Genomic DNA, 14,479 nt, shown 5'->3' on the forward strand with positions numbered 1-14,479 from the left:
GAAGTCACCTGCGATCCTCCCTCTTGATGCTAAATGGCCGCTTAATTAAAAGAACACTTCGGTGACATCCCTGAACTAAGCACCCTTTGCTCACTATTCCTTGCAACAGAAGCTCCGTCGATGGGAAAACTCTGCTTGCGAAACGTTTTCCGTGTGAGGAGGTGAAGCCTGCTGCTCAGCGGCGTCTCCGCCTCCCGCTGGCTGCTGCTCCCGCTCAGGCCGCAGGCCGCCGGTGGCTCCCAGGCCAGGGTTTGGCATTGACGCGCGCTGTGTCCGAGGCCCCGTGCCATGTGATTTCAAGGGTTTCCTCTTGAGTTGTTTTTTAAAACCTTTATTTTGAAAAATAAAAATACAGAAAAATAAAAATTCAGACATATAGAAAAGAGAAAACACAGTTTCACAAATAATTAATGATCTAACAATTATTATTTGGCACATTTATTTGCTCCATTTTTGCAAAATACTTTATTTTTAACTTTTAATTGTAGACACTTTCAAATGCAGACAAAAGTAGAGACAAATACACTGACCCCATACACTCCTGGCCTACTCGTAACGACCATCACGCTTCTGCCAGTCTTGCTGCTGGAACATTTTCTCATGCGTTACGGACATGCTTACATGTCAGTCCTCAGTATGGCAGCACGCACCTCTGCAGCGTGCATCCTGTCTCCAGAATACCCTCATCGCTCCCGAACACAGCCTGTCTCCTTCCCGCTCACAGCACTGCCCGCAGGTGTTGCCTGAAGGCCGTGTTCTCTGAGCTACACATCCTCTCTGCCGGGTGGGTGACATCTGGGCTCTCGAACATCTGGTCTTCATGCTCTTTGCCCACTTCCTTCGGGGCCCTTTTAAGAACTGGAGCCTGGACTGGCCTGATGCTGTCGGCGGAATCTGCACCGACCTGCACGCCCGCTGACGCTCGGGATGGTCCCGCCGGCACTGAGCTGTGGTCAGCAGGAGCTCCTTTGTCCGTGCTTCTGAGGCACCAGCTCCCCGCTCCGCCCCCAGGGGCGTGCGGGGCTTTGTTTCCACAAGCGCCCGCGGCCTGCTCCCTGTGTCCTCTAGCGGGAAGCGCGCTAGATTCTCTTGGAGATTCGGCCTCTTTAAAATGTAAAATACAACATGCAGACAGCTGTTCTTCTAGTTTTTGGTTTTTGTTAATCCTCACCTGAGGATATTTTCCCATTGATTTTTAGGGAGAGTGGAAGAGAGAGGGAAAGACAGAAACATCGATGTGAGAAAAATACATCGATTGGTTGCCCCCTGCACGAGCCCTGACCAGGAAGGAGCCTGCAACCCAGGTACCTGCCCTGGATAGGAACTGAACCCGGGACCCTTTGGTCCACAGGCCGGCGCTCTGTCCACTGAGCCACAGCGGCCAGGGCTGCATGTAGATATCTCAATGGTCGAGTCTCTTAAACTGCACGCTTGAACTTTTAACCACCGTGTGTGTCAGCTCTGCTCATTTGTTGTTAGTTCCGGTTTGAGGCGGTTATTGGTGAGGAAACTCATGCTCTAGCCAACAGGCTTTGCCCAGCTCTCTGGGGCCTGCCAGTGAGTGAGGCGTGCACGTCATGGTGACGCGTGTGCACCGTGTGAGAGCGTGCCTCCCGTCCAACTCTGATTCCCTGCACCGCCTCACACCGTCATCTTTTCTGTGTGTGAGAACATGTAAGCTCTACTCTCTCAGCCAGCTTCAGGGGACAACACGTGTTAGCCACTCTAGTCACCGTGTTTACACGGGTCCTCAGAGCGCACTCATCTTACACTGAAAGTCACCGCTCACCGGCCTCCCCCCGCCCCTGGCTGCCACTGCTCTGCTCTGTGAGGCTGGCCTTTTCAGATTCCACACACGGGACACTATGCACGCGTGGCCGGCCGTGTTGTCCTTTTCCGTGTGGCTTATTTCATGTAACATAGTACCCTCAAGGCACATCCATGTTGTTGCACATGGAAGGTTTCCTTACTTTTCATGGTGGGAGAACATGTTACTGTATGTATGCTGTACCGCATCTTCCTCGTCTGTTCATCTGAGGGGGGAGCGTGGTGTGTCTGCATTTTGGCTGCTATGAGTCATGCTACAGTGAACATGGAAGTGCAGGTAGCTCTTCAATAGCCTGTTCGCATCTTCTTTGGCGATGTGCCCAGATGTGGGGTGGCTGGGTCCTATTGAGCAGACTGTAATTTGACTATTGCATTTTACTACCCAATATAAATTAGAAAAGTAGATTTCTGGGTTAGCATACTTGTCAAAACAGAATTCCTTAATTAAAAGAAACATCTTCAGATTACTTTCTTCCTTTCTAATTTTTATTGGGGGCAAAACAACACATAAAATAAAATTTAAACAAAACATAAAATTTGAACATAAGGTTTGCATCTTCACCATTTCTAAGTGTGTAGGTCGCCCTCCCCTGTCTTGTGTTTATAGAGGTGACTTCACACCTGAATGCGCTGATTCCTATCACATTTTATCCTGTGGGTTTGGCCTCTGAGTAGAATCTACCCAAATATTTTCCAACCCTGACCCCGCGTCCAGTTTTCGGCATGAATCTTACTCCGTGCTGCGGGTCACTCCCAACCTCCGTCACCCTCTTCCTGTCCCTGTGCCCAAGCGTCCATTCAGTTGAAGCCGCTTTTCTGCGTTGGGCACTGAACGCAGAGCAGTTACTGGGGGAGCGGTGTGAGGAGAGGGCGTGGGAAGCCCACGTGCCGATGCTGACTGGGCGGAGGCTGTGTGGCCTGGGCCTCTTGACTCTAAAACGATGTCCCTGCGCCCACACGTGCGTGTCCTGCCTGGTTTTCCCGCAAGTGGTCGCTGCCGCCAGAGGCGCGAGGGCGTGGAGGCAGAAGGTGCCGAGGTTTCTGCGAGTGGCAGCCGTGGGCCCTGCTCTCTCAGCTCTCATGGGGTGCCCACGGCCGTTCCTCAGCCATTTGGGTCAAACACAGCCACCCAGCACCCACTCTTGTTGGACACGTTCAGGCCCTCGGGGTACAAGGAGAAATCAGATCAAATAACCCACGTTCCACCGGATGCAGGGCCCTCGGAGCTCACGCCCCTGCGGGAACCGGACTCCCCAGCGTGACGTGCGCGCTGAGAGCTGCGGGGACGGAGGCCCGTCTGCTTGGACCCGCTCCGCGAGGCCGCGGCACTCGTGGTCTGGAGGGTGGCCGTGGGGGGGGCCCCCGGGAACACTGGCCGGCCTCTTCTCAGCATGGGCACTAATTCCACCCTACTCTGAGGAATGTGGACTTCATTCCAACGCTATTGAAGCGCCAATGAAAAGCAGAAGAATTTTCTGATTGCACGTTCTGAATGTATTCACTTGTTCATTAATTCACTCATTAAATCAAGACATTTTGAGCTCCTGTCTTTACCCCATTGTGTATTCTTGCCTCCTTTGTCATAGATTAAATCAATATATTTTGCGCTCTCTGTTAAGCAGAGTGCTAGGCTCTGGGTATACGGTATGTAATAGTCATTTTCTTTTTTTTTAATTTTCAATTACAGTTGACATACAATATTAGACTATGTTCAGTATACAATAGTGATTATATACCTATACATATGCATATTCATATACATATACGTATACGTATAACTTATGAAATGATCACCTCGATGAGTCCAATACCCACCTGACCCTGTACATGGCTATCACATGTTATCGACTGTGTTCCTAATGCTGACTGTGTTACAACTGCCAGTGTGTACTTCTCCATCCCTTCACCCTTCCACCCAATCCTCCCAGCCCCCTTCCCTCTGGCAACCATCAGTTTGTTCTGTGTCTCTGTTTGTTTCTTTTTTGTTTGTTTATTTTGTTTTTAGATTCCACATATAAGTGAAATCCTATGGTATTTGTTTTTCTTTGTGTGACTTTTTCACTTAGCATGATACCCTCTATGTACATTCGTGTTGACACAAAATGGAAGATTTTACTCTTTCTTATGGCTGAGTAATCTTCCATTGCATATATGCACCAGGTCTCCTTTATCCCTACCTCTATCAATGGGTGCTCAGGTTGCTTCCATACCTTGGCTATGTACATAATGCTGCAATGAACATAGGAGTGCATATGTCTTTTTGAATTAGCGTTTTGGATTTCTTCAGATAAATACCCAGAAGTGGAATTTGTGGGTCAAACAATGGCTCTATTTTTAATTGTTTGAGGAAGCCCCATAAAGGCTGTTAACATGGCTGCACTAATGATTCCACCCACAGGGCCCGGGGTCCCTCTCCCACACCCTCACAGCACTGCCTGCTGCCTGCAGACGGCAGCACTGACAGGTGCGCGTGGCACCTCGCTGTGGTAGCCGGCGTCTCCCTGGGCACAGTGCTGCGGACCATCGTTTCATATGTCTGTGGGCCATGCACACGTCCTCCTTGGAAAAGGGTCTGTTCAGGTCTTCTGCCCGTTTTTAATTGGATTTTGTCTTTCTGGTGTTAAGTTGTCTGACTTCATTGCGTATGTTGGACATTAACTCCTCATCAGATGTGTCATTGGCAAATACCTTCTCCTGGTCAGTAGGTGGTCTTTTTGTTTTGCTGATGGTTTCCTTTGCCGTGTATAATCTGTTTAGTTTCGTGGAGTCTCATTTGTTCAGTTTTGCTGTTATTTCCCTGGCCCGAGGACACTCACCAAAACAAACATTGCTGAGAGCAGCGTTGGAGAGCTGACTGTTGGGCTTTTTTCTAAGAGTGACATGGTTTGTATCTTACATTTGAGTCTGAAACCCATTCTGAGTGTGTTCTTACGTGTGGTGTGAGAAAATGTCCAGTTTTCCAAGCACCACTTATTGAATAGACTGCCTTCCCCCTCTGCATAGCCTTGTTGTCACAGACTAACTGCCCGTATTGCTGTTGGTTGGTTTCTGGCTCTGCGTCTACGGCATTGATCTGCGTGTCTGTTCCCGTGCCAGTCCCACGCGGCTGTGGCCACGAGGCTGTGGTACAGTTTGATGCCAGGTGGTGTTCTTTCCCTTCCGGGTTGCTTGGGCCATCGGGGTCTCTTTGGTCCATGTCAGTGGCAGGACTGTTGGCTCCAGTTCTGTGAGAAATGCCACTGGCATCTTGATACGGATTGGATGGACTCCCCCGATGCTTGGAGTGGTATAGACACTAACAATAGTAAGTCTTCCTGTCCGTGAGTACCGTATATGCGTCCCTCTGTTTGCATCTTCCTCGACTTCTTTCTTCAATGTCTTAAACTTTTCTGAGTACAGGTCCTTTGATGCAATTGTACTTCAATGGGGTTGTTTTCTTTTTCTTTTTACTTGAACGTTTTTTAGTTCATTAACCCTCTCATGGGAAATCTGCAGTCACTGCCGATGAAGTCGTGGGAGAACCTTTGCTCCTGTTGTCCAGGCTCCCGCCCACTGTCTGCAGCACCAACGCCGGCCTTTGCAGCCCCCGCCTTTCTCGCTCTGTTCCTGCGTTCCTTTTGCTGTTTTCTTGAGGTCTCCTTCTCAGACAGGCCATGACTTACATATCTATGTTTGGGTTCATTTTTCTTTGCATGACCGAAGGAATCATGAATCATGGCAAAGCTGGTTGTCTTGACAACACCAAAGCGGTTTCTGAATCCAAATACAAAGATGGCATCAGGTGTGGGCTTATGCATTTTGGCTAGTTTTCCCATATTTCTCTCTTAGGTGCTATTGTATGCCCTGGCTGAAGGATGTTAATGGACATTTGTTTCCGTTCAGTAGCCTGTTGTTCATGAACTTCCTGGTCTGGATAGTTGGTGTGTTGTTCATGAGAGTGGCCAATCTTTAAGCAGCCAAGGAGAAAAAGAGGGAAATTGTGTAATTTCTCTTTCTTATAGTTCATAATTGGTGATTAAAATGCAACCAATATCCAAATACCAATTTTTTTACTGAATTCATTTATCAGTTCTTGTAGTCTTTTGGTTGAACCTTTAAGGTTCTCTATGTATAATATCATGTCATCTGCAAATAATGAGTTTTACTTTTGCCTTTCCAATTTGAATGCCTTTTCTTTATTTTTCTCATCTGATTGCTAAGTCTAGGACATCCTCCACTATGTTGAATAAAAGTGTTAAAAGTGGGCAATTTCTTCTTTTTCCTGATCTTAAGGAAAATGTTTTTAGCTTTTCATCATTGTACAGGATGTTAGCTGTGGGTTTGTCACTTATGACCTTTATTATATTGAGGTATGTTTTCTCTCTTCCTACTTTGCTGAGAGTTTTTATCATAAATGGATGGATTTTGTCATATGCTATTTCTGCAACTATTATTATGGTCATATGGTTATTATGCTTTGTTTTATGTATGTGGTTATATTATGCTAATTGATTTGTGGATATTAAACCAACCTTTCATCCCAGGAATAAATCCTACTTGATCATGGTGTTTAATCTTTTTAATGTATTTCTGAATTCAATTTGCTGTGTGTTGTTGTTTTTTAGGATTTTTGCGTCTCTATTCATCAGGAATATTGGCATATACTTTTCTTTATTTTTTTTTTTGTATGCCTTTGTCTGGTTTTAAAATTAGGGTAATGCTGGGTGCATAAAATGAATTTTGGGAGCCTTCCCCCCTCTTCAATTTTTGGAAGAGTTTGAGAAAGATAGGTGTTAAATCTTCTTGCAATTATTTGGTAAAATTCCCCTGTGAAGTCATCTGGTCCAGGACTTTTATTTGTTGGGAGTTTTGTTCTTTTAAATTACTGATTCAATTTCATATGTTCTTGAATATTCTAGTTATTGTTCTGTTCAGATTTTCTGTTACTTCTTTATTCAGTCTTGGCAGATTCTTCCTTCCTTCCTTCTTTTTTCCCTCCCTCCCTCCCTCCCTCCTTCTCTCTCTCTCTCCCTTTCTTTCTTTCTTTCCTTCTTTCTTTCTTTCCTTTTTTGTTAACAAGGCCTATATTTTTCCATTGATTTTTAGAAAGAGTGAAAGGGATTGGGAGAGACACAGAGAGAGAAACATCAATGTGTGAGAGAGACACATTGATTGGTTGCTTCACACATGTGCCCCTACCAGGGCCAGGGAATCAAATCTACAACTAAGGTATGTGCCTTTGGCCAGAATTGAACCCAGGACCCTTCGGTCCATAGGCCAACACTCTATCCACTGGCTAGGGCCAGATTGTATGTTTCTAGGAATTGATCTATTTCTTCTTGATTGTCTAGTTTATCGGCATTTAATTGTTTGTAGAATTTTCCTATAGTTTTTTGTATTTCTGTGGTGGTAGTTGTCACTATTCCTCTTTCATTTCTGATTTTGTTTATTTGGTTTCTCTCTCTTTTTTTCTTGGTGAGTCTGGTTCAATAAATATCAATCTTGTTTATCTTTTAAAAGAACTAGCTCTTGGTTTCATTGATCTTTCTTTAAAATTTTTAAAAAGTATATAGTTTTACTCATTTCAGAGAGGAAGGGAGAGGGAGAGAGAGATAGAAACATCAATAATGAGAGAGAACCATTGTTCAGCTGCCTTCTGAACAGTGGGGATCAAGCCCACAACTTGGGCACGTGCCCTGAACAGGAATCAAACCATGACCTTCTGATTCATAGGTAGATGCCCAACCACTGAGCCACACTGGCCAGGCTAATTGATCTTTTGTATTATTCTTTAGAATATGTTTTCTTTATTTCCACTCTGATCTTTATTCTCTCTTTTCTTCTAGTCACTTTGGCTTTGTTTGTTATTATTTTTCTAGCTCCTGTAGGTGGAAGGTTAGATGGTTTATTTGAAATGTTTCTTATTTCTTAAGGTAGGCCTGTATTGCTATGACTTTCCCTCTTAGAACTACTTTGGCTGTGTCCCATAAGTTTTGAGTTATTTTGTTTTCATTTTTATTTGTTTCAATGTATCTTTTGATTTCCTCCTTGATCTTATTGTTTACATATTTATTGTTTAGTAGCATGCTATTTGGCCTCAATGTGTTTTTCAGTTTTGTTATTGATTTCTAGTTTCATATCATTGTGATTGGAAAAGATGCTTAATCTGATTTTGATCTTCTCAAATTTGTTGAGACAATTTTGTGACCTAACATGTGTCTAGTCTGGAACAGTTTCCATGTGCACTTGAAAAGAATTTATTTCTATTCTACTACTTTGGCATGAATTGTTCCAATAATATCAATTAAATCCACCTGGTCTAATGTGCTATTTAAGGCCACTCTTTCCTTCTTGATTTTCTGTCCATGGACATTGACAGGGTGTTAAAGGCCCCTGCCATTATTGTCTTACTCTTTGTGTCCACCAATATTTGTTTTATGTATTTAGGTGCTCCTACGGTGGGTGCCTAAATATTTACAAGGGTTATATCTTCTTGTTGGGTTGATACCATTATCACTATAAAATGTCTGTCTTCATCTCTTGTTATTGCCTTTGTTTTAAAGTCTATTTTGTCTAATATAAGTATTGCTGCCCCATCTTTTTTTCTATTTTCATAAAAAATATTTTTTATCCCTCTACTTTCAGTCTGAGTGTCTTTCAATCTGAAGTGGGTCTCTTGTGGGCGACAAATGTATTAGGCTTGCTTCCTGATCTAATTAGCCCCGTGATGTCTTGTGATTGGAGCATTTATTTCACCAACATTTAAAGCAATTATTGACAGGTATCTACTTATTGTAGCTTTATTATTCATTTTTAAGTTTTTTCTTCTTAAGTTATTTTTAACGTGTTTTTGTAATACTGACTTAGTGATGGTAAAGTTCTTTAGCTTTTTCTTGTCCAGAATAAATAGTTATTTTCCTTGGCTTTATAAGGAAGGTTGTTTGGCTGCTCCTGCACTAGAAAGCTATGTGCATAAAAAACTTTATTACAGCAAAGAATAGAAATGGTTTCCAAACAATAGCTATATGTTTAAGCAAATTATTGTATGTCTACAGGATGGACTATTATGTAGCCATTAAAAATTATGTGTGCAAGCATAGTTAAATATTTTTTAAAATATTTTTATTGATTTCAGAGAGGAAGGGAGAGAGAGATAGAAACATCAATAATGAGAGAGAATCATTGATCAGCTGCCTCCTGCACGCCCCACACTGGGGATCAAGCTTACAACCTGGGCATGTGTCCTGACCAGGAATCAAACTGTGATCTCCTGCTTCATAGGTTGATGTTCAACCCTGAGCCACGCTGGCCGGGCCACAGGGAAATATTTTTAATGCTCCTTAATGGTATAGGAGAAATATGTGTGATGCTTACTAGAAAACTCATGGTAATAATCAATACAGACTAGTATTTATCAATGAGAAAAAGAAGCATAAAAACAACCATAATATATACAAAATATTAATTACAGTTGCCTCTCAACAGAGTGATTTTCCTGCGACTGTATACTTGTTCTGTACCAGAAGTTTTCTTTATTCAGCACATATTTAACTTTTATTACAAGAGGAAAAAGATGAACAAGGCCAGAGGTGGAAGTGGAGGGTGGAGAGACACAGGACTGCCCCTGTCTGCCTGCCGTGCCTCAGCCGGCTTACCCTGGGGGCTGGGGCGTGGGAGGACTTCTGCCTCGTGGCAGCCCCTGCGGGAGGCCTGGCTGCTGCTTCACTGCTCACCCCAGCACTGGCCGGCTTCTGTCTCGGGGAGTGCCGCGGCCCCTGGGGCCCGCAGGCTCTGACCTGCGCTCTGTGACCTGGGCCCGCCAGTCCACTTGCTCCCTGGTTGTCAGCCGTTCTGGAGGGAATGTTCTGAAGACCTTTCTGGGAAACAGGATAAGCAGGAGGTCCTAATCACAGGAAAGTGGGCGTTCTTTTAAAAATAAAGACAAGCTTCTCTCAACATCCTGTTTTTCCTCTAACCTTCAGTCTCTTCCAATCCTGCTGGCAACTAATATTCGTTTTATCTCTTCTAGGAAATGACCGAAACAGCCTAGATTTCAACAGGCAGGTAAGGACTTTCAAAACAAAACTTTATTCAATTAATTTGGGGGGTCAGTGTTACTACGCCCGATGTGGGAGAAACCAAAAAGATTAAGTGTTTATTCACAGACCCTACATTTGAAGATTGGAAGGGGCATTTAAAGGGCTTCCGCGCCACCCCGCAGCCCAGTGTCTGGGCCTCTCTCACTGTCCCCTCAAAAGAGCGCTGGCCCCGCAGCGCCTCTTAGAAGGGACTGCGAGCCGGACTGCGTCCAGAGTCCGAGACGCAGCTCTTTCCCGGCAGAGCTCCCCGAGTCGCCTCCTGGCCGCGCTTGTTTGCACCGTCTGCCGTGTGGGGGGGAACTTATGGGGGTGCCCAGTGCGCGGTACCTGGATTTCTCATGGAATTCCTGGTCTGCAGGAAGGAGATAGTGGACGAGGAGGGGAAACAGGCACGAGAGAGCTCGGAGGGAGGGAGTGGCTGAAAGATGAAACAGAGGGCCGGAGACCATGGGATACCAGGACACAGGCTTTATTGGAGATCACCCTGCCGCCGCCTTCCTTCTGGAGGGGGAAAGGGAAGAGAGAGAGAGAGAGCGTGCCGGGGTGAGAGTGCCTTTTAAGGGAAGGAAAAGAGGGGACGGGGCTTAGGGCACTCAGCACACGCTGATTGGTGGTTTCATGTAAGGTACGTGGTTAGGGGCCTAGGGAATTAGGAATCAGGGGCTTAGGGTATTTGGCAGGTGCTGATTGGTGGTTCAATGTAGAGTCCATATAAGGTGTTCAAGAATGACCGGCTGCAGGTGGAGTTGACGTCGTATTCCGTCCATCAGTTGGGGGAAGGGAGGATCTATCATTCCAGGCTTTTGCTAATATTAAAAAAATTGAGAGTCTGGGCAGGGTCAGGGGATGAGGGTCCGTCTTCCATAGCTACTTCCTGCTGAGAGGGGGAGTCGTTAGGGGCGTCTACCTGGGGTCTCAAGGATTCTGGTGTTAGGTTCTGAATTCAGTGCCAAATAGATCTCTTCCACCTTCTGGTTGGCAAATGCCTGCATTCTGTTCTGCAAGAGACTAGTGAAACAGCGCATGAGACAGGGGGTAAAGAAATAGACACCAGTTGGCCTAATGATGGGAGGCTGGACGAGGAGTGCAGCAGCATCATTTTAAGGGACTGGTTGGTGAAGTCTTGAGGGCGATCCTGTTGAGTCACTTGGGAGGTAAAAGCTGGTCCTGAGGCTGCCACAGCGTCACTTGTCTGGTTTTGCCGCTTTTCTGTGCCTGGAGCTGAAATACAACTGAGACCTAGATGTTATTTTTAGGGGGGAAAAGAGTAGGTTACCCTGGGGGTGAGGTTCTTGTTTTCCCAGTTTTGCCCCTTGCTGGGCATCCACATGTTTCTTGCAGGTCCTGAGACAGGGTTTCAAAATAGGTAGAGCAGTGGTTAAGCTCCCTGTGGCAGTTCCAACTCCTGCTGTGATGCCGAGGGTTAGGAGGAGAGGGATTATCTGGACTCCTCTTTTGTGTCAGATATGATGGGTTACGGGACAGGTAAAGACTGATTATTGGGGCTGCATCTACATTGGGTGAGAGATAGATGAGAGTACAGGTTCCTGTCCAGCTGATGGGGAGACAGATGTATGTGTTTTTCCCAACAGAGGAAGAAAAATCCCTGTCATGGCGACAAGCTGAAAGGTGTAGGGAGAAGAGGTGGACTAAAGGGTATGAGATTCCTTTGAGAGGGTAGTCATCATGGCGCTACCAATGAGGGGTGACAAATGAGTGATTGAGATTGTATTGCAGTGAAAGTGGGAGGGAAAGGGAAGGAAAGGAGTAGTGGAAGCCAGGGACCCGGATGGTTGGATAAGAGGTTAGACACTGAATATTCTGGTTTAGCTTAAGAAGTATCCAGCAACGTGTCCTGCCAGGCTTGGAGACTGAAGCCTCACTTTCTTGCTCAGAGTTAACTTCTTCCTTTCTTTTTATCTTTCTTTCTCTTCTCCATCTCATCACATGCACAACCTTCACAAAAACCTTCACAATTTCAAATTAGCCTTCAAACCTTCCTTCTATGTCCTTCAAAAATGCATAACCATGCCTCAGACCTTCTATTAAGTATTTCTAAACATGTCTAGCAATCAATGTTTCAGTATTGTATGCTATTTAAAAATATTTAGAAAAGGCAGCGAGGGAGGGAGCAGGCCCCACAGCCGGTTCCCAGGCTAGCCAGGCCTCTAGCCGCTTGAGTCCCAAACCGGCACATTCTTCCTAGAGATAATGATCATAGAGGAGATAAGGAGATAAGGCGTTTACAGTCCAAGGAATGGCTCGGCCTTTTGGGGTGAGAGAATGAAACTGAGGTAGGTGACTGTGGTTTGGGACAACTGGGTTTTATGAGGGGATGCATGGTAGCCCTGGCCGGGCACTGAGGTAGAATGAGAAAAGAGTGAATGGGGGAATTTATTAAGATGCAATATAGACGTGAGGTGGCTAATGGCTGTGAGACTAATCCGTCAACCCCCATAATAGAGACTGAGGAGGGGACAAGGGTCCCAGTGAATTCAGAGAGGGCAGAATAAGTGGCCCCAGTGTCGATTAAAAGGAGATCGGCTTACCTGCCACCACAGTCGTTCCCCGAGGCTCTGTCCTGGTGATGTAAGTCTGAGGGGCCCTGTCAGGGCCTGGGCAGCTTCTTCGGTGGCCAGTCCCAGGAGGTCTGGGAGCTCCAAACCGGATCCAGAGGGCGGCCATGCTGGACTGGCTGAGGCCAGACCCGGAGGGCCAGACTACAGCCTGATTTCCAGTGGCCTTTCCTTCCGCACCGTGGGCAGGGCCCAGGCGGGGGTCTCGGGTTTGGGCAGGACTTGGCTCAGTGTCCTTCCTTGCTGCATTAGAAGCATGGGCCCGGAGGAGGCTCAGCCCCTGACTTACCCGCGGTTGGAGGACCGGCACTTCGTTTGGGGTTTGAAAGCAGTGGCTAGGAGCTGGAAGGCCCCCTACTGGGCCTCTGCCTTGGCCTGGTCTCGCTTGATTTTGGATTTGGGTCTCCTTGTCTCTATTATTAAAGACCTTAGAGGTCAGGTTAACGAGGTCTTTTTGAGGGGTTTGTGGACCTGCAGTTGCGGCGTATGTCGGGGAGTAAAGGTGATCAGGTCAGTGGGAAAAGAAACCTGAGATGCCTCTCAATCTGTGAGGCTGGACATAGAGAATGGGACATGGACTCAGAGTGTGCCCTCAGTTCCTGCTGCCTCCCTCAGGGGTAGAGTGGACGCGAGAGTAGAAGAAGCTGTTGAGGAAGGCAGTCTTTGGGCCTGAGAATGAGTGTTAGATGGAAAGGCTGTTTTGGAGCTCAGGTTCTCAGGATTTGGGCTCCGGGACTGGGGAGAAGGCGGCTGCTGGTTCAGAGGGTCTGAAGAGAAAGAGTCTAGACGTCTTTCAATTTGAGAAAGGTCAGAGAGTGAGAAGGGGATGGCCAGCCACCTGTGAATTTGTTTGCTGGAGGCCACGGGAGCGGAGATTGGCGGAGAGCACAGGGGAAGGAGGGCGGTTAGAATTCTCAGAGGCAGAAATGCCCCATCCTGCCTCCCAAAATGAGGGCGGGACCAGGAGGGACGTTTCAGGGAGACTGAGGCTCAGGAAGCGAACACCCTGAGGGAGAGGAAGGGCCTGTAAATGCAGGTCAGTGGGCGGGACCAGTGTGTGTAAAGGAAAAAAGTTAAACTACTCCCGGAGTCCTCCAAGGACTCCTGCACTCCACTCCGGCGTTGACCGGGGAAAAGAGTGCCTAGGCAGAGAGGGACAGGTGTAGGATTGTAAGGAGGTGGCGGGATGAGACACGTGGAGAGAAACCATCCGCTGGGTTGAAAGAGTCAGAAGACAGGGAAAGGGGTTTGAGAGGACAAAGAGGACTTCCCGAGGAGGGTCTGAGGGGGGAACCTGAGTAAAGCAAGTTGGGAGAGCGGAGGGTGGGTGGGGAGGGGAAGCCTGTTCGTAGGAATCTCAAACGCTTCCCAATCCGGTGGCAAAAATTATCTAGGTCAGGCCACAGAGAGACATTGTATATTGTGGCCAGGTAGAGCTTCTTTGAGGTTACGAGAGGGTTTGGATTGAGAGGTTCCCATGACCGGATGGAAGGGCCAACGAGAAGTTGGGGAGGAAAGAAGAAGCGTCCTTCTTCTCCCTCAACCAACGAGAGAGAGAGAGAGAGAGAGAGAGAGAGAGAGAGAGAGAGAGAGAGACGAGAGAGAGAGAGAGACGAGAGAAGGTTTCAAGGTCGGGGGGGCGGGGTCCCTGAAGCCTACCGGTTAGAAGAAAGCGATGAGATTCCCACGTGTCCTGGCACAGCAGGGTTCGAGAAGTGTTCTGAGCAGGCCAATCGACTCAGAACCATGCCGCCGAGCAGAGCCAGAGCAGGAGTCAGAAGCTCAGGGCTAGGTTCGAGGATAGTCCATGCTCACCCAGGTTCAGCACTATGATGAAAGATGAAACAGAGGGCCGGAGACCATGGGATACCAGGACACAAGCTTTATTGGCGATCACCCTGCCGGCCGCCTTCCAGAGGGGGAAAGGGAAGAGAGAGAGAGAGAGAGAGAGAGAGAGAGAGAGCGAGCGCCGGGGTGAGAGTGCCTTTTAAGGGGAGG

The sequence above is a fragment of the Cnephaeus nilssonii genome (assembly GCF_951640355.1).
Source record: "Cnephaeus nilssonii genome assembly, chromosome: 13".
Taxonomy (NCBI): Eukaryota; Metazoa; Chordata; class Mammalia; order Chiroptera; family Vespertilionidae; genus Cnephaeus; species Cnephaeus nilssonii.